Below are 27,078 nucleotides of genomic sequence, written 5' to 3' on the forward strand. Positions count from 1 at the left end.
ACTAAAATCCATGAAAATTGAATATAAAATGAAAGGAGACTGATTGTAGTTGTTATTCCAAGCTGTTGTATTGTTGAGAAACAGAGTAAAGATTGAACTTCACACTTTAGTGAGTTTCTTTATGCCCGATAACATTTCTAAGGTAATTACTAAAGATTAGAAAAGAGAATGTAAGTATTGAACTAATAGAGGGAAAGATAAATGAGAATAGCTAATCAGTTCAAAATAATTAAGAAATAGACAAACATAAGGGTGAGTAGGGAAAAAACTCAAAATGATGTTAAGATATAAAGAAAATATATTAGCATTTGTAATTAGTGTAAATAGTCTTAATACCTTAGCTAAAATTCAAAATTCAAAACAGTGGCTAACTCTGGCAAGTAGGCAGTATGATTTCATTTGTGTAAAATCAAAAACGTTTAAGATATGTGTCCCACAACAAATATACACTGGTAAAAATTTATCCCAAAGCCATAATAAAAATCAAAAGACTGATAAAAACAAATTCAGAAGAGCAGTGATCTCTGAGGGGACAAGGAAAGAGACAATTGGGAAGATATAGGCCTTACTTCAGGATATTGTTAACATTTTCTTACACAGGATGCTGAGCAGAACATTGTGCATTTTATAGTTTTATTTACAACTCATACATATTTTTAATGTTTTTCATATCTCTAAATATCCAATAAAACCAATAAACAAAGAGGCAACATCACAAATAAAAGATTCTGGATGGATATAGAATGTTTTGTATTACTGTTCTGATGCTAGGTTGTGCTGTCAGATTGACAAGAGCTATCTTTGATTGGGGAACCAGCCTGATTAGAAACAGTGCAAAAAGTAAATTGATGCAGCCATTGTGGAGAACAGTATGGAGGTTCCTTAAAAAACTAAAAATAGAACTACCATACAACCCAGCAATCCCACTACTGGGCATATATCCTGAGAAAACCATAATTCAAAGAGAGTCATGTACCACAATGTTCATTGCGGCTCTAGTTACAATAGCCAGGACATGGAAGCAACCTAAGTGTCCACTGACAGATGAATGGATAAAGAAGATGTGGCACATATATAGAATGGAATATTATTCAGCCATAAAAAGAAATGAAATTGACTTATTTGTAGTGAGGTGGATGGACTTAGAGTCTGTCATACAGAGTGAAGTAAGTCAGAAAGAGAAAAACAAATACTGTATGCTAACACATATATATGGAATCTAAAAGAAAAAAAATGGTTCTGAAGAACCTAGGGGCAGGACAGGAATAAAGACGCAGACATAGAGAATGGACTTGAGGACACTGGGAGGGGAAAGGGTAAGCTGGGATAAAGTGAGAGAGTGGCATGAACATATATACACTACCAAATGTAAAATAGATAGCTAGTGGGAAGCAGCTGCATAGCACAGGGAGATCAGCTCCGTGCTCTGTGACCACCTAGAGGGGTGGGAGAGGGAGGGTGGGAGGGAGACACAAGAGGGAGGAGATATGGGGATATATGTATATGTATAGCTGATTCACTTTGTTATAAAGCAGAAACTAACATAACATGGTAAAGCAATTATACTCCAATAAAGATGTTAAAAAAAAATAAACCTGGGTCACGTCTAGATGACCATTAAGCTCTGCTAGATAGTTAAATATGGCAGACTGCAAAAATGCCTCAGTTTTTCACTCCTGCTTGTATCCATGCCCTTTGTATTGTTACTTTTCAGCTACTGTCATCAAGAGGTGGAGTCCATTTGTCCACCCCTTGTATCTGGGCTGGACTTGTGACTTGTTTTGGCCAACAGCAAAAGCATACGGCCTGGAGAAGTCTTGAATGCTTCTATTCTTTGTCTTGAAACCCCGGCAACCGCTGTGAATTTGTCCAAGCTAATCAACTATGTGAGGAGAGACAAGTGGCCCAGTTACCCTATTGTCTCAGTCAGAAAACTGTACAAATAAGTGAGTGAAGCCATCCTAGACTAGCCAACCCTGGCCTACACAAAGCTGACCTCCTGGGTCTGAGCAAGTTCAACTGAAATCAGTCGAGCCCAGGATCCCCCAACTGCCCACTGACCCACAGACCTATGAGAAATAATTAAAGGATCACTGGGTTAAACAAGTGAGTTTGGGGGTAGTTTGTTACTCAGCAAAACTCTCAATTATGCAATCATGAAAGCAGATATTAATCATAAATAAACTGATTCTACAATTCTACAAGCATTATTTATTTCCTTCCTATGTTTCTTTTTTTCTGAAAGTACTCATAATATGCATTTACCCGGTTATAATTTTGTGAACCCATGAGATGGGAGCCATGATTATTTCTATTGTGTATAAAATTCCCCATTTTGGAATATTTGAGACAAGAAAGTCTTTAAAAATGATCAAACCTGAGAAGATGGATTATACATTACTTTAAAAAAATCAAACAGGATCAAGTTTCTTAAGGATAAAATGGAAAAGCTCAAGGGAAAATGCACAGGTTTGAAGTTGAGATACGCTGATCTCCCTTCTCTTAACTCACGGCGCTGTGAAAACCCATTGTACTGCAGAGCCAGAGTATTCATGAGAACAAGGGTGGCAGAAGGTATTTTTAACAAAGTCATCAAGGCACTCCTGAGGATGGCACATTCTCCATGAATGAGCTGCATAACTTAGCGCTCTGCTCTAATACCACACAGCATAATGGAAATGGCACTCTCAGAATACTGATTCTCCCACAGGGAACTCGACAGTGAACTAGGAAAAGATCACAGGCTCTGAGAGCTGATTGGTGAATTAATTAGGTGTTGCAATTTTTTTTTTTTTTTGGCGGTACGCGGGCCTCTCACTGTTGTGGCCTCTCCCGTTGCAGAGCACAGGCTCCGGACGCACAGGCTCAGCGGCCACGGCTCACGGGCCCAGCCGCTCCGCGGCATAGTGGGATCTTCCCGGACCAGGGCACGAACCTGTGTCCCTACATCAGCAGGCGGACTCTCAACCACTGCGCCACCAGGGAAGCCCAGGTGTTGCAATTTTTTTAATGCTATTGTAAATTACACGTGGAGCACGCACTCAGAGTCATAAAAAGATTCCAAGGATGCTAGGTGTCACACAACAGTAGGGCAAAATGTAATCAGAATCCAGAGGGAGGCCCAATGTAAATAGATTTACCAGAGACTTGCTGAGATTAATCTTAACTTTCTTTCTGAGGGGAAAATTTAGACTTGGGTGGTAAAATTACTTAGTCTGCAAGCATGAGGAATTGAGGCCTTTCTTTCTACTACTTTCTCTAAAGTTTTCTTGATACAGACTTAACTTCATATTATAAACTTTTTTATCACTCTCTAAAGTCGTTCCTCCTCATGTAACTTATCAATTGACAGGAAATTTTGAGGAGAGAGCACCAAGAGAAGCATTTTTCATGACTACGTTATTGTCATTGTGGCCTATAGTCTCTCAAGAAATAGTCTTTTGTTGTACGCCTTTGTTGGTAACTGTATCTTGTTAGGTCACATATTGTATTTATCAGTTGTATGATCTTGGGCAAGTTATTTAATTTCTTCAGCCCTCAGTTTGTTCATCTGCAGAATGGGGATAACAATAATTTTCCTTTCATAAGGCTATTACACGGATTAATAAAGTAAATTTAAAGTGCTTAAAATAATGCTTGGCACGCGGCAATGTTATAGAAATTGTATGAATATTGATACAAAAATGATGTTCTCCTGTTTCTACTGAGATCCATTATCATTTAAACTTTAGCTCACTCAGTGGACAAAGATTCTGATTTCCAACATTCTGAAGGAAAATCCATTTTTCCTTGGAAAACAGTTTTCACAGAGTTGGAATACAAAATTACTAATAGAGCTTTACATATTGAGGGTAGAAGTGTAAGGGTTCACAGGACACTTACTATTTTTCCTGTTATCTTCCATAACTGGGAGGATAAGGAGAAAATATAGGGCAGAAATTATACCTGTCAGACAAAAAAACCCAGGTACTTAAATTCATTTCAAGCCTCTTTTCTGGTGATAAAATGATGATGCTGTAAGCATGGTGACTTGCAGTTGTATTTTGATTAGCTATCCCCCATGCCCTGTGGGAAAGGCATGCAGCAAATGCAAAGCCGATTCGATGCACCTCAACTCTTACTTTGAGCAAAGTACTGGGAAGGGCCTTGAAGAAGCTGCAAATCAAACACTGAAATAAGGTCCTCCTCTTCAAGTCTCCAAAATAGCTATTAATACTTTCACTTCTTCCAATAAAACACTGATCATTGACAACATATGGGTATAGAAAGAAAATGTAAAATGTTTTAAAAGGTCATTTTTAATTTTAGTTCCTTTCTCTTGCCCTGTATGCTATGCACTGAAGATAACTGTTGAGTCATGAAGGGATCAAACTATTGGGCCCACGGGATGCATGAGGACCAGTAGAGGGTTGAGATAAGCACAAAGAGTGGACCAGTATTCCTGGAAGAATCAACCTGATATTATATCTGAACTGATAATCACAAAGAGGACTGAGGTATTTAAGTGCCTTATTAAGATTGATGAGACTGTGACATTCATAAGGAACAAAAATGCCACTGATAGGTAATATGAGGTATTTAGTAAACAGAAGTAAGAAGTTACATTGAGAGAGTGTGTTGTGTTCTGCTTATTCCTAAAAGGATTTGAGATGGTTACGTTGTTTTTGGTGTAAGGTAAAAATAAGTGAGGACAATTTTTCAAACGGAACTGGTTCAATAATGCTAGGGATAAAGTTACAACCTACTTGAAAACAAGTAGCTAATGGCTAGGGGAATCCAGGACTATGGGACTCCTTTCTCAGACCACGGGGCTACTCTTTGTGTCATTCCTAAGGGAGCTGTCTACAAGGAACACTGGCAATTGGGCAAAGTTCCACTTTCTTATTACAGTGTTTGGGACCTAAATGCTAAGATGGAGAACTGTGATAAACTGGGTTGGAACCAGGACTTTGGTTAGAAGGCTGAGAGATTTCTGCTACTCCACTCCAAATTCAAGCCCAAATTGTATATCTGACACTGATCAGATCAGATGTCTTAAAGGAAATTACAGATAAGAGGGAGCTAGCTGCCTAGGGAGTAAGCCCTCGGTCAGTTTACCACGTGGAGGTAAGATAGAAAGGAGGAGAGTGTGTTAGTAAGAAAGATGACTGGGCTTCTCCATGTAGGAAGACCTCGGCCTTTCAGAGTGAAAGGAAGATAAGGCAGTCGCATGCCTACATGCATAAACGTTCATTGATGGCTATCCCACAGCACCTTGGAATCTCTCCAGTTAGACTACTATCTCTTCTTGGGACTTAGATCTTCTTTCTTTCTGAAAGCTCTTCCTGCAGATTTTGCACAGGTAGCTCATTCTTATCATTTATGCTCCTGCTGAAAACATCACCTCTACAGTGAGGCCTTTTCTGACACACAATTTGAAGTAGCTCCTCAGGCTCTTAACTTGTTTTACTTCCAACTTAGAACTTATTATTACCAAATATTTTCTTTCACCTATTTTTATTGTTAATGAACTCCATAACCTACAACACCCATTTAGAACATAAGCTCTATGACAACAAGGATCTTATCTCTATTGTTTACTCAGACATAGGAGTAATAAGTGAACATAATAGACACTCAGTAAATGTTTACTGAATGAATACATGCATAAATGTGTGTGTGTGTGTTGGTAAGTCACGAAAGGTGGCAGAAAAAGAGATGCTTCTTGGGAACTTCTTATTTTACTATTGACATAGCTAACACTTAGCAAGAATGTGTATTAATATATTAAGTGATTATCTTACTTAATTTTCACCACAGCACCATAATACAAACACTGAAAAAAAAAAAGAAGGTGGCATCCTGACCAAATCTACCCTAGGTCCAAATAAAAGAGATGGGATCCATGCCTAGACTGCTCCCAAAGCAGTTATGCTTCATTACCATATATATATATCATTCAATCCTATTTACTTGCTGACACGTGCAACAGATTTGGTTCTGAGCTTCCAAGCACCCTACAAGTACCTGTAAATAAATCTATTACATGATCTACTGGAATGATGTTAAAAATAAACAAGTTGCCGGGAGAAACCCTACCCTTTGGAGTGCTGAGACTGGAGGGAAGTATTGTCTTCCCTTGTCCCTTAATGGAGAAACTTTATAAAGGATGAAGAAAAACCATACCATAACTAACATTACTACAATAAATGTAAGCATGGGGTTCTAACATCTATAACACATATCAGTGTAAGTCGATTGTATTGATTCAAGCCGTGGTTCAGTGAAAGTACTTCTATAGAGTAAACACAAAGATTTTAATAGTCTTATTTAATTCACTGATAAAATTTAAGCTATATTCATGAATGAAAAATATTCGTATCATTCAGGCAATCCTGAAAAATATTCATATCATTCAGGCAATCCTCCCTCAATATTATTTCTTGCCACTACTTTGCTGATTAATACTGGCTGGCAGAAACTGTGATGTATGTATCTGTATGATGAGTAACAGACCATAATCATTAGGTGTTCCAAATTAAGACATATCCATAGGTTTTAAAGCATGTATAATTTTGGCATCTTCTCAATACCTAAACCAGAACACTTACTTGAACAGGCTACCATTGCACCCATGCAGAGAAATACAAAAGGGAGTATCTATAGCCAACATCTGGACTTTCCTTAGGAAAAACTCTGGTCTTATCCAATACGTCCTTTCTTATTGAAAGGCCAACATCTTGTCTTAGTCATAATCCTAAATTATTAAAAAATAATAAGTAAAGCACCCACAAAATACTTAACTTTAATCTATACTATAAAATGTACTCCTAGGTAACTGAATAATTGTTGGGCTGTAATTCAAGGCCAGTGAAATGGAAAAGCATGTAGTTAGCAATGGTTGACATTAAGTCATTCTTTCTTCCCGTCATTAATACATGAACCTCAATAACAATATCATACCATGAGCAGTAGTTTCACCATCTTCTTTACACAGACTAGTAAACAAAGCCCCAGAGACCTGCCCTAAATTACCAAGGTGACAGATGCAGTAAGTGGGAACCCAGGAATGCTGCACTGGGCCTGAGACTGTAACCACTAAAACATTCTGCTTCACTACTGGAAACATGTCACATAGATGAAATTCATAGATTTTTGTAGCTATAAAGGATCTTGGGGGTCATTTGCTTAGCCTTCTTATACAGATGAACTAAAAACAGAGTAAAAAGTTGACTTCAAGTCAATATCCCAGTTAGGGATGGAATTAAAATAGAATCATTCCAGAAAGATTAAACCCCAACATGCTCAGAAAGGAAATGAGGGCTTAAGCATTTCAACCCGTATACCCCTGAATTTCTCTCTCGAATTCAGCTCTGACTACATCCAAGACAGTCTGTTCACTTCACTTTCTTCAAGGTGATACAGCCAAACCTTCCACCCTCCTCATGGGAAAAAGTAGTCATTAAAGTACTTCCAGATCAAGACTATACCCTCCAAGCTGTGCTACTACAATTGGGAGACAAGCCTCAAGCAAAAATCCCTGAGGAAATTCTACATTTTTTCCAAACAAAATTTATTTATATAAAAATCATCCTAAATTAAGAAAATATTAGCAACCTAATCCAACAATATATAACATGGATCATAAAACATGACCAAGTTGGATTTATTCCAGGGTTACAAGGATGGTTCAACACACAAAAATCAATAAATGTGATACACCACATCAACAAAAGGAAAGATAAAAGCCACATGATCATCTCAATAGATGCAGAAAAAGCATTTGACAAAATTCAACATCCATTCATGATAAAAACTCTCATCAATGTGTGTATAGAGGGAGCATATTTCAACATAAAAAGGCCATTTATGACAAGCCCACAGCCAACATAATACTCAGTGGGGAAAAGATGAAAGCTTTCCCAATAAATTCAAGAAGAGACAAAGATGCCTACTCTTACCACTTCTATTTAACATAGTATTGGAAGTCCTAGACACAGCAATCAAATAAGAAAAAGAAATAAAAGGTATCCAAATTGGAGGGGAAGGTGTAAAACTATTACTATTTGTATATGACATGATACTCTATATAGAGAACCCTACAGTCTCCACCCCAAAACTAGTAGAACTAATAAATGAATTAAGCAAGGTTGCAGGATACAAGATTAATACACACAAATCTGTTGTGTTTCTACACACTAATAAAGATATATCAGAGTGAGAAACTAAAAAAAAAAAATCCTGTTTAAAATCGCTACAAAGAAAGTCTAGGATTAAACTTCATGAAGGAAGTGAAAGGTCTATATGCTGAAAATTATAAAACACTGATGAAGGAAACAAGATGATTTTAAAAAATGAAAAGATATACTATGCTCTTGTATTGGAATAATCAATATTATTAATATGGTCATACTACCCAAAGCAATCTACAGATTTAATGCAATCCCTATCAAAATACCCAGGTCATTTTTAACAGAAATAGAAGAAATAATTCCAAAATTTACAGGGAACCACAAAAGACCCAGAATTGCCAAAGCAATCCTAAGAAAAGAGAACAAAGCTGAAGGTATAACCCTCTCAGATGTAAGACTATACTACAAAGCCACAGTAATCAAAATAGTATGGTATTGGCAAAAACAAACAAACAGAAAAAACAAACCAAAACAGACATATAGATCAATGGAACAGAATAGAGTCCAGAAGTAAACCCACACGCCTATGGTCAATTAATCTATAACAAACGAGGCAAGAATATGCATCACAGTCAACAAGTGATGATGGGAAAGCTGGACAGCCACATGTGAAACAATGAAATTAGAACATTCCCTCACACCATATACAAAAATATAATTAAAATGGTTTAAATGTAAACCATTTTAATGTAAACCATTAAAATGGTTTAATGTGTAAATGTAAAAACACAATACCATAAAACTCCTAGAAGAGAACATAGGCAAAAACAAAACCCACTCTGACATAAATCATAGCAATATTTTCTTGGATCAGTCTCCCAAGGCAAAAGTAATAATAGCAAAAATAAACAAATGGGACCTAATTAAACTTAAAAGCTTTGCACAGCAAAGAAAACCATCAACAGAATCAAAAGCCAACAAACAGATGGGAAGAAAATATTTGCAAATGATGTGACTGACAAGGAATTAATATCCAAAATATACAAACAGCTCACACTACTCAATATCAAAAAAACAAACAATCCAATCAAAAAATGGGCAGACTTACACACATTTTCCCAAAGAAGACACAGATGGCTAACAGGCACATGAAAAAGATGCTCAACTATGCTAATTATTAGATAGATGCAAATCAAAACCACAATGAAGTATCATTTCACACCTGTCAGAATGGCCATTATCTAAAAGTCTACAAATAAATTTTGGAGAGGATGTGGAGAAAAGGGAACACTCATACACTGCTGGTGGGAATGTAAATTGGTGCAGCCCTAAGGAAAACAGTATGGAGCTCCTTAAAAAACTAAAAGATAGAACTACCATATGACCCAGCAATTCCACTCCTGAGTATATACCAGGAAGAAATGAAAACACTAATTCAAAAAGATACATGTACCCCAACATTCATAGCAGCACTATTTATAATAGCAAAGACATGGAAGCATCCCAAGTGTGATTGAATTAAGAAGAAATGGCATATATATGTATATATATATGTGTGTGTGTGTGTGTGTGTGTGTGTGTGTGTGTATACACATATACCATATATATATAATGGAATATTACTCAGCCATAAAAAGAATGAAATACTGCCATTTGCAGCAACATGGGTGGACCCAGAGAATATTATGCTTAGTTAAATAAGTTAGAGAAAGGCAAATACTATACAACATCACTTACATGTGGAGTCTAAAAAATAACACAAGTGAATGTATATACAAAACAGAAACAGACTCACTGACAGAAAACCAACTTGTGGTTACCAAAAGGGAGAGGAAAGGAGAGAGGAACAAATTAGGGATATGGGATTAATAGATACAAACAACTATATACTGTATAGCACAGGGACTTATACCCATTGTCTTGTAGTAAGCTATAATGGAATATAATCTGCAAAAATACTGAATCACTATGCTGTACACCTAAAACTAATACAGTATTTTAAATCAGCTACACTTAGTATTAAATACATGGTCTAATGACATATGTAAAGGATACTTCTCCACATAAAAGGCCATCAAAGAATGATAGAGTAATGTAGAAGATGCAAAGTGTCATCTCTCGCAATGCTGACTGAATCATGTATTCCTGGTGAGAAGCGGCTGGCAAGCCAACCACACCAGGTGACATCTCTAGAGTCAGGACTCTCAGCCCTTTATGCAGCAGCCCATTATGTTTGGGGAGAAATTCTAATTTTTACATTTTTTCTTTGTTTTTTGTTTGCTTAAACTAAACCCAGATAGCATTATTTTTAAAATCTTTTCCCCATCTGATCACTTTACACACAAATGTCCCAGAACCTCTCTGAGTCACAGCTATACAGGTGTTACCCTCCCTTCCATCTGCCATCAATTCAAATACTTAGTGAATTATCATCTCTAGCACTTGTAAGTCTTATCTTCTTAAAACAAGGCATACATAATTCTTTCAAATCTTCAGATTACTTCATTATCATGTTTGTTCTGGGTAATTATCTTTGAGTTTATCACTGTCCTTCTTCACCTTGTGGATTCAATTCTCAGTTTTGGGAGTCTTCTATTCCGAGTGCTAACCTATGTTATAGCCCCTTCTCAGTTCAATATGCCTGTTAATGTCATCCACATTCTAATTGCACGCTGTCCAACACAATGGAGACATATACTTTCTAAACTTGAATATGTTTCTTTGTACAGCATGTCCCTGCTATATTCACAGTTTAGCTCACTCAACTAATAATTTATTTAATTTAATTAATTAATTAATTAATTAATTTAAATGTATACATACACACACACACACACACACATTCTGATATGTAGAATGGAGAACATAAATTTTAAAACCTCACCTAAGGTTTTGAGGAAATAAACATTAGCAATAAAAAATAGGCATATAGTGGGAGTGAGGGGGACACCGTTAAAATCTCCCTTTGTCACTTTAGATGAAGACTTGACTGTGTGGGCAAAGGAGAAAGAGCCAGTGTTTGGGAGGAAGGGGCTGAAAATGGAAGTGAAAATAAGCTTAATTGTTAGAACAAGAATCTAAATAGAAGATAGGGGCTCTGCTTATGTTATATGCCTTAAACTTTTGTTAAAATGGAAGTTCTCAGTGCAGACAAATTTCCATATGGTTTTAATGTTTTTTAAAAACCCCATCAAAATTAAATGAAATTAATTTTCAAAATAACCTCTAGTCATTTAATAAATTAATAGTGTATATTTCATTTTTGCTGATAAAAATAAAACCACCTCCCATCTATTATCCAAAAATCTGAAGACAGCCAGTGTTCTTTGAGTTCACAAGCAGGAATAGACTGTAGAATTTCACATAAATTCAATCAGGAAAAAGAGGTTAATTTACCAGGATTTCTTAAACTGGCTAAAGGAACTATGAAAGACTATACTATGAAATATTCAAAGAAACAATTATACTTCACAGTGTCTTCAAATCACGTCAAATTTATCATATTTTAAGTGCCATTAAATATTCTCTTTGATTGGAAGAGCCCTGTGAATGATAGACAGTTTTGTGCTGTGCAAATGAGCAGTTTCCCCTAATTCTCTTCACATGACTGCTCATTCTTTCCCTATTATCTCATCCAAGTTAACATAATGGAGACCCTTGAAAAATGTGAGCCATATGGTTCATCATGCAGTTCATGATTTAAATTTTATCAATGATGCTTTTATTTTTAAAATTTGACCAATTTAGTATATTTTGTGTATATTTAATTTCTCTCCTATTATGCTTTGAAATGTATTTCTTTTTTTCATTTAAAATCTATATTTCTATGCACAGAGAGTGTGAATTCCTTTGGATCCCAAAACACCATCCTAGACTGACGAGTGCGTGTGTGTGTTGGTGTGTGCGTGTATCCACCACTTGTACCTAGGTAGACTATTTACATACAAGTCATTCCTTCTTTGCTATTATTGTTTGTCTGATAGGCATGTGAAACAGTGCTGGAAGCTGGCATATTCCCTTTCTAGGAAACACATTTTTCAGAAGAAAATGTTCTTTGCTTCATTTCTTGGTCTTCATGAGGACACAAGTGAGTAGCCCCATATGTCTGCCTTTAGTTGCATTAAATGAGGATTTCTTAACAGTTACTAGCCAAGCCTTGTCTTCCTAGGCATCCCTGGAATCCTAATTCCTTTCTCTGTAATTTTAGGTGGTAAAAGGAAAACAGTAATTGCAAATGCTTTAATTTACTCTCTAACAACTGAAAACAAAAAAAATTTTTTAAATAATAAAAAATAAAAACCTTGTTGTGATGCTTGGTAAAGGATCACTAGTAGAGAAAGAGAAAGTAGGAAAACTAATAATACCTTCCAAGGAAAAGAAAGTCATCCACACCATACACACTCAAGCCACTGAAGTAATTTCTATTCTTGTAGCTGTAATTTTTTAAATTACAGAGTGAGCAAATGTGTTACCCTCCAGAACTAATGAAAAAAAAAAAAAGTCCAGATGTAACTCAGCTTCCACTTCAAATTAATAATAATCTACCTCCAACACGACTACCTAAGTCATAAGTATTAATAAAGAAAATATCTTTAGCCATTAAACTTTATGTGTAATATTTGAGCATGCCAACATGGTGTTTAAAGGGACAAAATGACTTTAAGCAAACAAGAACAGTGTACAGACTGTCTGAAACATATTAATATATGTCTGAAATGATATAATATATGAGATACTTTTACAGAGGGAAATGCATAAGCCCAGCTGTGGGTTGTCAATATGCCAATAACTTCCCCCAGTCACTTTGGAGCTAACAAACCAGAGGAACTACTTAATTAAATGTATGACCAAATAAAAGAAAATTAACTTCCTTCTTGATATAAAGAAAATGTCTTAAGACAAAAAATGGTATTTCATTACATCCTGAAAATACAATTAAAATAAAGTCAGTATTTACCTTATGTAATTAAAAATCCACTGGACACTTTAGAAGCCCAAGCAGCTCATGATGCAGCTTTCCAGTGGCAGTCTTCAATTCCTATAAATAAAAGGAAGGTGAAAGAGGACATTTAGACCAATCTATGTCTCTGTAGAGTGATGCTGATTAGCTATGAAATGTTTATTATCACTCCTCATTGCCATTTAAAAATTAACTCCCTATATGTTGCTGTTATTATAGATTTTGTCAAATGCACAAAATAGAAATGAAAATTTCTGGGACTTACAAGGCACCCAATAGGCTCCAGATTATGAAATACTACAAAAGAAGAAAACCATTCAATCCCATGTTATTTTACCGGGAAAGGCAGTTGTACTATGAAAATTAAAACATTTGTAATTGAAATGTTTTCTTATTATAGACACATTACCAACAAAAATATTTTTCTCGTCTTAACACTGAGTTATAAGTAATAGGGGGTGTTGGCTCCTTGTTTCTTTTACTATTGACTTCTTTACTAGATTTGAACAAGTATTCTTACTTTATTTCCCATAATTTTCCTGGAGAAGATTCATAAAATGTGGAAAATAATAGTCATCAATTTGATAAGTTGATATGCAATACGTAGGTATTTAGGTGGCTTCTACTTCTAGACAATATATACTATACACAGTAAAAAAAAATTAATAATACTATTTATATAGAATGGGACTGTATTCTATCCCTCTCCTACATCTCCCTCAATCCAAGCCTCATGCATATACTGTTGAAATTCAGGCACAAATCTCAACGAAGCAGCACCATGGACATCTGTGCCTCATGTCCCACCTCTTTCTGAAAACCTTTAATCCATTAAGTGGCAAAGAAGATGAGGTTAGGAACAGAGATAGTGAGGAAATCGTGCTCCTAACTGAGAAGTATAACTTTGTCAAGGCAAGTGTGGCACATAAGAACAGAAATAAATGAGCATCTTATTAACCTATTGCAAGAGGGATCATATAAAGTTCATGCTTTAAAGGCCAGATTCATCTGAATTACTTTACCAACTCAGTGTTTCTAAACACTGCTATCAGTAACTAACTGTATCTATTTAGTATATAAAGATACTAAATATATATATACTAAATACTTATATGTTTATATAAATATATATGTATTTATATATAATACATAGTATATATATATATAATATTTTTTTTACTAGTTCCATCACTATGTGCTTCTTTGTTTCTTTTTTCTATTCTTGAGTATTAGAACTCACTTTGAAGAAAAGATGCTTTCCAGACAAATAAATTCTGTACAGTGGATAACATGTCCCATTAGATTCCAGAAAGACATCAGAAGCTACATTTACATTACGGAGAAACAAACTTTGAAAGAAAATGTTAACCACTTTTGGCAAGAAAAAGAATACTCTAAAGTTCACAATAATGGGACACTAGGCAAAAAATACTGAAATGCCAAGAATGGCTGGATAGCATTTTATGAATTTCTGGATGTATTGCAGAACTATCCTGCTTTCCTGAAAATACATCAGCTAATCCAATACCTCATCATATTCTAACTCTGTATTCATAATTGTTTGCCTTGATCTCATTTTGTTATCCATAATTCTACAATAAACAACCCTGAACTTTTATTGAAGGCTCACTGTGATAAGTGCTAGGTGTTTTCATATGGTGTTTTCATATGGTGTTTTCATAGGTGTTTTCATATGGCTATCTCATTAAATCAATAAGATATATACAATGTCACACTTTGCAGACAGTTGCCATTGTCATATATTATATGTTACAGCATAAAAACCCTAAATTGGAAGTTGCATGTTCCATAAACTGAAGTGCTATTTCCAACTAATTATGAATTTTAAGTTTTATATCATTAATTCACTGAAAATGCTTTTTAATGTCTGAAGTGTTTAATAATTACAAATATATATGGAATGTGAAAATTATCACATAAAATCTATTATCTAGTTACTTGAAACTTACATTTTAATATTTCCATGGGGTAGGGGGATGATCCTAAAAATCACAAGTCATTTTTTTATGATCACATTAAAGATTAGATATGAAATAGGAATGTGTATTGTATCTCTAACCCACACATCAGAATTTCCTAATGTTGCTGGAAGAAGACAATTTTAGTTAAGACTAAATATTGTTTAAGAAAGACGAAAAATAAACTATAATGGCAAAGTAAATGGTATAAATGCAAAAGAAGCAACCAGCTATAAAGGATTAGAGAGAGATTATTTTGCTAAATGAAAAAAAGAAAAAAGAAAACAGAGTTTGGGGCAGATAAGGTAGTGGAGAAAGAAGGTGGGGGAAAAGTGTTGATAAAACCCATAAAAGTATATGTGTCTGTGTGTGTTTCTTTTGGTGGGAGTTGAAGGAGTATAACTGTCTGAAGAGAAATTCCTTCAGAGTTTGCTGGGTTCTTCATGGAACACTGAAGGAAAAGAAAAAAAGCTATAATTCCTAAAAGTTAAATCAATGGTTATAATAACGGGGCCAATAATCTGATCTTTGATACAGGTCACATTCTGGATCAAATGGTAATGAATAAGATAAGCAGCCGGGTCCGTATGTGGTCCTAGATCATGTGGCTCGTTCATCTTAACTTGAAATCCTTTACACCAAAATGATTTGGGAAAGTAGCAGAAAGATATGAGTAATAGAGTAAGTATTGTTCACAGGAAGGAGAGGAAAAGTATGAAAAATCAGTTTCATAAGAATTGGTGGATGTGGCTCAAGCTGAGCTGGAACAACACTCAGAACAAAGAATTTGGGTAAACATGCCTTTAGCGCTTTGAGTGAGGAACACGATTTGAGATAAGTAATAATGTCTAGCACACAAGAAATGGGGACTTGACGAATGTGTATTTGCAAATATTTAGTAGACACAAGATAGCGCAAGCCATGCATAAAAATAAAAAAGAATCTGCCCACATGCTCAGGATGTTCACTAAAATCATACCTATAACAGGCAATGTACCTAATAAAACCCTGAGCGTCAACCTGGGAAAACATGCACAGAACTTTTTACCTTAGGCGTACAAAACTTATGTGTTTTTTGTCCAAGATCACATGAGTACTGTGAAATGTCAGTTCCCTTTTCACTATGTGATACTGTTTGCCTTAATTATAGTCTCTTTCTATAATGAGATGAGTGTATATTATAGGTGAATCCCAAGTGCGTATGCAATACTAAAGCAGACAATGGCTCTAAGTACAGCGTTTGATTGATGTGGGGATTAAAGCACAGTGAATTTAGCACAATCCCCAGCACTTAGTGAGGGATCAAATGATAGCTGTTATTGTTATCTAAAAAATGAGAGAAAATATTAGTAAGAGGAGGATATAGTGGTGAAGAGAGAAAAATGTTAAAGAGGTCAATGAACATGCTATAACACTAATTTTACATGGATTAATATTTTTAAAATACAACCAGTACTGATTTAATCCCTATTCAAACAAAAGTGACTTGAACTTCAAGGTGAGAGATATGCAAATATAATTGATAAAAGAATCATTGTTTTATTTCCTTCTTTAGACAATGAGTACAAATGATCACCAAGGATAAGCAACAGTTTAAATTCAAAGTGAAGTAAGAATATGCTTTAGGTTTAAGGAGTATTTGAAAACAAGGGGAAAAAAATAACAGTCTTCCTGGACCTTCAATGCTATTTTAGAGGGAAAATATATTCCTCTACTGTGTATATTTCTAGGTATAAATACCATCTAGTTAGGAATTTACACCTCTACCCTTAAAAGTGTTTAAGAGGAAGTCTGAAAATCTCTGTTTTAAATGAGAAGGTAGACAATTTTACCATACTTCTCTTTTTCCACAACATTTTTTAGTGATTCTCATACTTTATTTCAAGGTGAGGGAAAAACGGAGAAGACTTTTTTCTGAGGAAATACATAGCATGTATAGATACATGGCATCTTCTCCTAAAAGGAAAGTAATTCTCTCACAGAATTTTTTATCCACTATGATTCATACTTAGTATACAATAGTCTGTGTACTCTGTGCACCTAATTCTCAATTGATGTATTTAAGAAACTTCATTTAAATATATACCAAAATGACCTATTTGTTACTGTTGTAACTTTCACCTAAGACCATTCCTAAGGCATTCACCCAGAGAAAATGATGTTGTAGAGCTTCTCATGATGAAAAGTTCTGAATACTGAATTTCTTGAATGATCCCTTAAGGCAATCACACAGCACCACCTCAGAAGCATCCAAGTAGTCTAGAGCCTCTGATATGAAATTCCACCAACATTTTGGAGAGCTTAGAAACTGGCTTAGAGAACCGTTCTGCCATACATTGGGGAGACAGACTCTCTCATACACTGAGAAGACCAAATGTTTTGAATTGCTATGTGGCATCTCCATCCCTTTCATATTAATTTTTTCTATCTAGTCATAGAAGGAAAAAGTAAAATAACCTGTCTACTATGTGCCTAGATATGATGCTTTAAAGACATGATTTAATTTATTCATCATAAAATAAATTATGTGAGATAGGTACTACTGTCTCTTTAAAAATACAGAATTACAGAGGCTTAGAAAGTGACACAATCATTTTTTCAAGATCACAGACCTTTCCATTATGTAACACTCCCTCCAAAGCATCAGCTATGGATACCTTTGGTCATGGGACTGGTTAGAACAAATGTTAAATTGAATGCAATGGTGCTTAATAAAACTTGAAACCTGTAATGAGGGCAGTTGACCAGAACTGCCTGAGTTAAGTGTTTTATCATCAACATTTCAGGATTGTTAAATAAAAATGAAGCTCTGAATTTCTTTTGTTTATTGTTTTGGCTGTTGTTTCAAAAGATGGTTATTAAAATGTAATGTCTGTTTTATAATTAATATTAAATTTTGGACTTACTTGAAATTTGTATTAAGATTTATAAGAGTACAATATCCAACACTTTAAACAGGTGTTTTTGCATAAAAAGCTAACTTGCTTAAGTAATAACATGATGTTCCTAACAAATTAGATAATATAAATGACATTTCCTGGGAACATAAATTTATTCAACATTTATTTCCATTAGCATAGAAAAAATATAATATACCATTCATTCAATCTTAATTCTAATATAACAAAGTAGCTGTGTAAGTCTTAACTTTTTTTAAAAAATTTATTTTATTTATTTATTTTCTAAATTTTTGGCCGCGTTGGGTCTTCGTTGCTGCTCGCGAGCGTGCTTTCTCTAGTTGCCGTGAGCAGGGTCTACTCTTCGCTGTGGTGAGTGGGCTTCTCATTGCGGTGGCTTCTCTTATTGCGGACGGAACACAGGCTCTAGGCATGCGGACTTCAGTAGTTCTGGCACACAGGCTTAGCTGCTCCGCGGCATGTGGGATCTTCCTGGACCAGGGCTCAAGCCATGTCCCCTGCATTGGCAGGCGGATTCTTAACCACTGCGCCACCAGGGAAGTCCCAAGTCTTAATTTTTATATCACAAAATAGCTATGCTAAAACTAAGAAATAGGCTATAGATTTCATAATTCTAATATAGTAAATATGTTATACTATTTACTAGAACACCAGAGGGTATAGAGAAGGGAAAAGGAGAAATGCATTCACTGAGTAATTTTGACTCTGGCATTCACTAGAACTTTTTAATACTAAAAGTAACATTTTTTTCAAATTAAAAAAATATAATGACAGTATTACTTGACTGAATCCCTCCATAGAGATCCCACTTATAACACACTGCCCTAGACCATATTCAAAGAGAATCCTGCTCTTAGAGTACACTAAATCCTATTTTAGCATGAAGTGCACATTACCTGTTCTTTATATAGAAAAATAATAATAAAAAAAGGAATTTTGATTCTTTTCTATTTTAAGTTTGCCTGGTTTAAATCTGCTTTGGTGAGTTCCAACAGAATGACAAGGACTTCACTCTGGACTGCTTTGGTGGTTTACATTTCCTTTTGTTCTTGACTTTCTTAGAGGTGTACATGTTAGAGATACTGGCATTTTTATTTGCTTTAATCTTTCAAAACCCAAGAGTGAAAGAAATACAGTCCTCATTTCTTGTGTGCTAGAAAAATTATCTTTTTATTAGGTCAATCAAGTTAAAAGTTTTCACTGTGCTTAAACTTTTAAAAAGTTGAAATTCTACTACAGCTACAAATTTTTGCAAGTGAACCATATATTTCATTGGCTCAAAACGTATTTTTATAAAATTCATTTCTTTAAAATACACACACATACATATAAGACAATTTTTGTGCCTTGTATATATTAATATAATAATAATAATTAATATACACTTAAGGCTTACCATATGCCAGACACTAGGTAGGTACTTTACATCTATTTGTTCACTTAATTCTCACTTAATTTTTAATAGTATTACAAATAATACTATTTTTATCTCAATTGAAAGATGGAAAATTGAGGCACGGAGAGATTAGATAACCAAGCAACTAACAGAGCTGGAATTTAAACCAAGGCAGATGACTCCAGAGCTTGAGCTATTAACAATAATGCAATAATACCTCTGATTAAAAGATATTAGTAATGGCATTCTGATAATAGCATGCACAAAAAAAGTTTCTTAACCATCTTAACCACACTTAATCAAAAATATCAAACCATAGCAGTACATAAAAGGTGGCAGAAACAGTTTTTATTAAATTCTCGCTCTATGTTGTATTCATTTAATAAACTAATGAAAAAATCCAATGTGATTCCAGTTACTACTGGTACACTTTAACTGAGGCTATTGAAAGAAAATGTCATAATTCGGGATAGTATCCTAATGTTGAGAACATCAGGCAATAATACCACAGGTCAGAAATGCAAACCCAGAAGCTGTTGCCTGGCTTCCTCCTCTCTTGCCTCCTCAGGTGCATCCTGAATTCATCTACATGCTGTCACCTTTATTGCCCATCTCCTGGATTACTCTCATGGCCTCCTAATTAGTTTTTCTACTTATCCTCTTGCCCTTCCAATCTAATCTCTACATTCCAGCCAGAATTATCTTAAAATATCAATTGCATCATGTCTCTCCATAAATGACTTCCCTTTGTACTTTGGAGATTTTATCTTTGTCTTTTCCTTCCAGTCTCTCTGTCTCTCCACCCCTGCCCTCACCCACCCTCTTTCTTTTTATCTTTCTGGCCACAGTTGACCTCTCCAGTCTAACCTCATCATTCACCAGGCTTCATCTGTGCCAAAAGCTCAGCCCATTTCAAAGCCTTCACATGGCCTATTCCTCTGTTAGAGAAGTCCTCTCCCCACTCTGCCTAGCCATTTGCTTCTTAGGTGTCAGCTTAAATGTCACTTCCAAATGTATACCTTCTGTCAAATGGGAGAACCCTTTCATATTCTATTATGGCTTCCTCAAGCCTTCTTCCCTGTCATTTCTCGGAATAACGTAGTGGGTTTGAGTACAAGATTTACACCCAGACTTACTGACTTTGAATCCTGAATGCACACTTGCTAATCTGCATGACATTGGAGAAGCTGTTTATTTTTCCTATGTTCTGGTTTCCTTATTTATAAAATGAGATAAAATATTATCTACTTAAAGGGATAGTTTTGAGGACTGAGTTAATACATGTAAACACTCAGAACAGTGCCTGGCACATTAAGTACCCAATAAATGTAAGCTACTATTGTTCAGTGAAATTGTATTTATCTGTTCTCATAAACATGCAAACTCGAGGAGATCAGGAACCATGGTTATATTCTTAACACCATAAACTTGGTGCCTCTAACAGTGCTTAACTTTAAAAAAAAGCTCAATAGATACGTATTGAATGAATCTGTTGAATAAATGCATGAATCTATAAATGCATAAAAGAAAGAATTTTGAAAAAGAAAAGAATATGGATCAAACATCTTTGGGCAGGTGGGACTTTGCTGTCCATAAAATTAGACAATGTAGACTTGGGGATAATACGTGACAGTCTGTTTCACTTGTTTGGAAAGCTGACTAGATCTAAAGAAACCTTAGTATTATATCCATTCAACTCTTTTTCAATTCAAAGGCATTTGAAGAATGATTAAAATACCTGAAAAAAATTATTGGGAGGTTGTTTCATCACCTTTCATTTCTGTCATGGTTGCTTATTAGTGGATACAAAAATTTAGATGACTCTCAGCAAAAAGTTCTGATACAATATTTGAGTTAAAAAAAACCCCAAAACTCTTTACCATTATCAAAGCTACAATACAGTTCTTTAGGACTAGCATTTACACCAAGAAAATCTCAAAGTCCAGTTTCCCACATAAGTCATCTTCTAACTTTTGTTCTGATCCCCTTGAATTTCTTTAAACCTTCTAATGAATAATCCATGAGGATGCAGATGTTTTTCAGAAAACTATTGCTACCCTCTTCCTTGAAAAAGAAAATATAAGACTTACAACAAAAATGACATTAGATACCTAGTGCTCACAACCTTATAACCTCCATTTAAATATAAATTTGCAGATAAAAGTATAAAAGGAAAGTATGTATACCAAGTCCTGCTGAGTTGCTTTTTTTTGCTTTCTTAGACATATTCATTTGGTCTGTTAATGTCTAACGACTTATCTTGGCAAACACTCTTTTGACAATGTTTGCGTTTAACCTTCAGTTTCCTTCTCTAATGTGTGTTACTTAAGAACTGGGCCCTTGGAGAAAATGTGAATCATGGACCAATCCTAGTTTCTTCTGATACAAATGTTCCTTTTATAAGATATTGAAAAAATATTGAACAATATTGTTCAACAATTCACTTATTCACTATACAGTTATTGAACAGATGCCTTGTGAAGGGACTGAGACTAAAGGAAAATATAAGGCAAGTTGCTGCCTTGGAAAAATTCATAGATCACCAACTCTGCTGTTTCAGATACACCAGAAAGTCTTCTTTATCTTGCTTGACATACTTAAGTTGCATATAGGAGAATTTCAATCTCGTTCTAATGTGTAGCTATATACCAGATACCTTATACCTTGTCTATTAATGAACCTATAAGGTAGGTGTCATGATTCTCAGGTTACCAGAAAGGAGACACCTGGGCTCAGAATTCAACAGTAAATCTCCCTACTTTATTTAGATAATAAGTAACAAAGCCAGGGTTTGAACCTTGTGCTTTCTGGTCCAAATCCAAGCTTGTATTCAGTCTCCCTTTCTCTAGAATCACTGCCTTTTCTGACAAAGGTGATGAAAGGTTGGTAACCATATGGTTGTAAGGGACAGTTCCTTCTTCTGGGAAAGGGGCAACATAGCAGAATTCAACCTCATCCAGTGGTGATACGCATTTCAACCAGCTGTGCAAAGTCTCTGTATCTTATCACCACCACTTCAGCCCTCTTACAGAAGACAGAGAAGAAAGGGAAGTGGGAAAAGGAAAAAAAGAAAGAAAGCAGGAAGGAGAGAGGGATATGGAGATGGGTGGAATGCTTTTGCACAGAGAAAGGCACATCTGGCTGACAGAGCTGGCAATCCACACTGAGAGGGTCAAACCTACACTGGATGAATCAACTCCTGAACCAGTCATATCTCTGCAGAAGCACCATTTTCACATTCAAAGTACCTTTCCAAAATGTGTTCTTTTAAGTTACATTTGTTTAGCTTAAGCACTATCTGAAGAATTTTGAAAGAAAAATCTAGAAGGACCCATAAAATAATCTGAACTCAAGTCACATTTGAACCAATCAGGAAGTAGAGATCCAGAGGGACTGAAAGACTTGCTGACAGCAAGCAGAGCTGAGAGCAGATCCTAGGTTTCCAGATCCTATAGTGTGTGTTCTCTGACTTATTGTACCCTCCGAGGACACTGTTGCCAATGCTTGGGCATGGTGGTTAGGTTTTTCTGCCCTTTCCTGGAATGGCTGATCCCTGAGCCTATGTGCTGCTCGGGAAAGGAGAGGTACAACCCTTTATAAGAAATGGACCTGGGAACTCATGATAGCCTCTCTGAGTGATGCTGCTCTATTACCAAAACACTAGGACATAATTACAGCCCTGGAAACGACATGAAGATAGGTGGAAAGGGACTCATGAAAGCCAACGACACTGGCCTTTCATGAACCCGTTCCACACTCTCTGGATTGTGTCTTCTTTGCACATCTGTGGCCTTGTCAAATCTTTGCTATAAATTTTCACTTCTTGCAAAGTAATCTACTAATGAAGGAGTCATAACCAAAATCTAGATTCAATTTTTATAGGTCGTCTTTTAGGCTTTTACATAGTTCTTATTAATAGAGGATATTGCTTAGGGATCTTGAGGAGGTTGTAATTTACTTTCCTGAAACTCTTCTTTACAGCATTATTCATTTTGCCAGATACCTTAATAAGACAGTTTCACTGTTACAGACATAATTCTACAGTCATGAGTCTATATTTTATGTTCCCAGGAATATGATTTGAAGTTAATAAGATATAAGGGAAATTTTGATCATTCTATACATTGCCATTTATTTTGAATAATTTTAAGGATTTATGGGGCTATATTCAATGTAAATATTGATAAGTTTTTATATCTTGAATATATTTAAAAATAAGAATCATCAAAGTTAAATAATAGGAAGAATTTTACATTAATTATAGAAACCTGGTTCTATTTATATAGCAGATCAGTGTTTAGTATTTTAAAAACACAGGAAATGAAAAAATATTCAAATTTTAACCAAAGCTACAGTGAGATGTCTTTGAATTAACAGTAGCAAAACACATATTCTCTGATGTAAATTATGCAATTAGTTGTTCAAGTAATAAAAACTGGAGAATAGCTAAAAAGAATGATTTTGAGTATCAAATGATTTTGAGTAATCTCCTCTGGCCTGAGATAATAACAGAAAGAACCCATCACGATAGCTAAACATACTATAATCTATTTCTGGCATTTTTCTTTTGTAAACTATGAGTAGATTTTAGTTTTTTCAAATCATGAAATTGGAAATGACCTTAGTATAGTTGTTATTCAAATCAAAAGATATAGGCAGGATTGAATTCAAAGGTTCCAAATACCTGCTTTAGTTTTAAAACAGGTCTTCTGAAAAGTCTCTTTAGTTTGCCCCTGTATTTCTAGCAATTATTTATGTATTTCCTAATGTTACACACAAAACTTTGTCCACTGTCTTACCAATATTTCATTTTAAATCCGTGCACTAGCACTGATTAAAAATTAATCTCAAAATTAATTTAATCTCTTAAATTAAATTATTAATTTAATCTCAGGGCTGAAAGGAATTTCTGGTTTTATAATCCCTCTCCAGGTTCCAGGCAATCACCATAAGCAAGACAAACGAGCCTAAATTTTAGCCAGATTTTGTGCCAGCCATGTCCCTGTGAACTACATACTGAAACCTAGATGGGCACATGTGTGACATGTGTTTGGTTTTGCACTGTGCTCCTTCTATTAAAAATGCCCTTCCACTCTTTCTTCATGGAAAGGTCATTACCATTTTTTTTTTTTTTTACAAACTGCTATAAGTATCATCCTTAAGTCAAGCTCCTAAGCCCCCCTACTTCAAGCAAGAGTAATATTGACCATTTCCTCCATGTCCCCCAGCAATTTGCTGCATGCCTCTATTGTTACACTTATCCCGTCACACTGTAATTGTTTATACACTGTTGAACTGCTAATCACAAGCTATAACTTACTATGCTCCTGTCCCTGTGTCTACCATATAACCAGTTCTCTGTAATTGTTTGCTAATGAAATAATCCTATTTATAATGTATTCATACAACCATAATGAAAGTCTGATGCACACTGCAATCAAGCTTTATGAGGGAAGTTTTATCATTCACTCATTCAGCATCTGCTTTGTGGCAAGCATGTCTAACTCCCCTCTGCTTTCGGTAGAGACAGCATGGGAGAATCTCAGTGCTTAGCACATAGTAGATGCTCATTAAATATTAATGGATTTCCTTTTCCCTCTCTGCAGCCATTTCTCACATAAGGTCAAACAGCACATTTGTCATTGTGTACTCTTACTCAATGTGCACTCTTTCTCATAAGGATTTATTACATTTTTGCTTCTCTTCTTTTAAGTTTTTGGCCATTACAATTTTAAACCAATTTTGTACCTACTCCTCAAGTTATTGTATTCCTCTTTTATGCATAGAAAAAATTGTAAATAGTTAGTTTCAGTCTACACCAGGTTTTAAAGTTTATCTTTTATATTCCTGCATCATTTTTTTTAAATCTGGCTATTCTTTTCAAATATTATAGTTTCCACTCCGTTTCCCTCAAGTTCTCAAGTCTAGAGAGGTAACAGGAACAGTCTTTAGAGTGGTTTAGAGAATAATTGTTAGAATCATACAGACCTGAGTTTGAATATCTACCATTTACAGGCTGTGTAATTTTGGCAATGTACCTAACCTCAGTGAGTCATGAAGTCTTCATCTTCAAATGAGGAATTATGTTATAAAACAGGAGTTAATTTATGCGAAGTCAAAGCACAGTGGTTAGTAAATAGCAAGTGCTCAAATGACAGCTTTATTATTAATTACCATTACAATAATATAAAAAATTGACGTCCTTCCCAGGAGAACATTTAGTTGTCATTAACTAAACTTCTGCTTTTATGAGAATCATACAACAGAGAGTTACTCATGAGAAAAATCTCTGATTTTGACTTTCCACTTAAGGCTTTTATTTCAAATCTACTAGATTTCCCTATTTTTTTGGAATCGTATTATACCGTCTCTCTCTCATAATTGATCTTTACATAGACCTTTCATTATTTCTAAATTTTAGCCATTTTGGAGAATGACCCTCTTGTCTTTGAGGTTCTCCCTAGAACTCTTTAAAGTGAATTTTGTACTTTTACCTTTGCTTATATTCTAAGTCAGAGATTCCAAAGATGCCTTACAGATTTGGGAACGATCAATCCAGCTATTTATTTTTATGGTGTGTGTGTGTGTGTGTGTGTGTGTGTGTGTGTGTCTACACATACTGATCTCTTTACCATTTCTCATATGGTTTTATGACCACTCACTTGCACCATTACCTGTAGAGTCAGTACTAAAAGTCATGCCTGCGTTCTAGAATACATCCACTTGGGTGTTGTGTGGCTGCATAGGGTTTTATCTGTACGTACATGTATGTGATGTGTCTGTGGGGAAAGAGAGAGAATCAATAACCAAAAGTTCTAACAGTATAAATTGGACAGTTTTATAGCAGCTTAATTTTCTTTCCTTCTGCCATTTTGTTGCACTGTGTAGAAAAGAAATGGGGAAAATTAATCAGGCCCTAAGATCTGGTAATCGGGTATCACACGTAAAGATCCCCAAGCCTTACATCGTCTTGAAATAATTGATGAAGACATTCTAAGTACAATGTAAGTCTCTGTGCTAAGCATAATATAATGCAAATGCTTGACCAGATGATTTTATAAGGCCAATATCCATTTTTCAAAATTAAACAACTGACATTTTAAATGCCCAAAGGCTCTGGTACTGTACATATTATTGATTAAACTGACATTTTAAAATTACTATAGTGCAAAAGAGCTCACTAAATTTTTTTTTGGCTTTTAATACCGCAAAATGGCCTGAACACCGGTACTACAAATATTTGGTTAAAGCACCAGGTAGAAAATTTGTATCAATATTCAAAGATCCTCATGTAAGTTTTTATTTCATAGAGTACAATCTTGGGACTGTTTTCAAACTACACAGATGTATAAGCAGAAAGCACAACACCTGCCCATTAATCTTGGACTATGTTTTATCTATTATGTATAGTCAACTTCTAGACCTAATCCTATACTTTACTACTCTCTAGAGAAGGAACAAACCTCTAAGTTCAGTTCTGAACCCCTTGAACATTTTTGTCTGATAAGCTTGCTAGAATACTCATTTCAGCCTTTTTGTTTTACTCAGCTCAGATTATACCAGAAGAGCTTTTAATAATCATCTCCAGGGATACAAGTGTCTAAACATCCATAGTCTTTTGAGGATCCAATTTAAAAACAGTGAAATTCATGTTGAATATAAGAATATCTCTAAAACTCTACCATTTCAAATTCTTTGCCACACCTATAATAAA

General features: G+C 35.1%; 1 long non-coding RNA gene across 1 annotated transcript in view; it reads right to left on the bottom strand.

The window, feature by feature from the left end:
- Positions 1 to 27,078, bottom strand: part of LOC137227087 (uncharacterized) — an 891,048-nt gene that overhangs the window by 350,211 nt on the left and 513,759 nt on the right. The window contains exon 3 of the long non-coding RNA XR_010944687.1: positions 13,069 to 13,149. This is a non-coding gene — a long non-coding RNA (uncharacterized lncRNA). The remainder of the gene's footprint in view (positions 1 to 13,068; positions 13,150 to 27,078) is intronic.

Source organism: Pseudorca crassidens, chromosome 7, assembly GCF_039906515.1.
Source record: "Pseudorca crassidens isolate mPseCra1 chromosome 7, mPseCra1.hap1, whole genome shotgun sequence".
NCBI lineage: Eukaryota > Metazoa > Chordata > Mammalia > Artiodactyla > Delphinidae > Pseudorca > Pseudorca crassidens.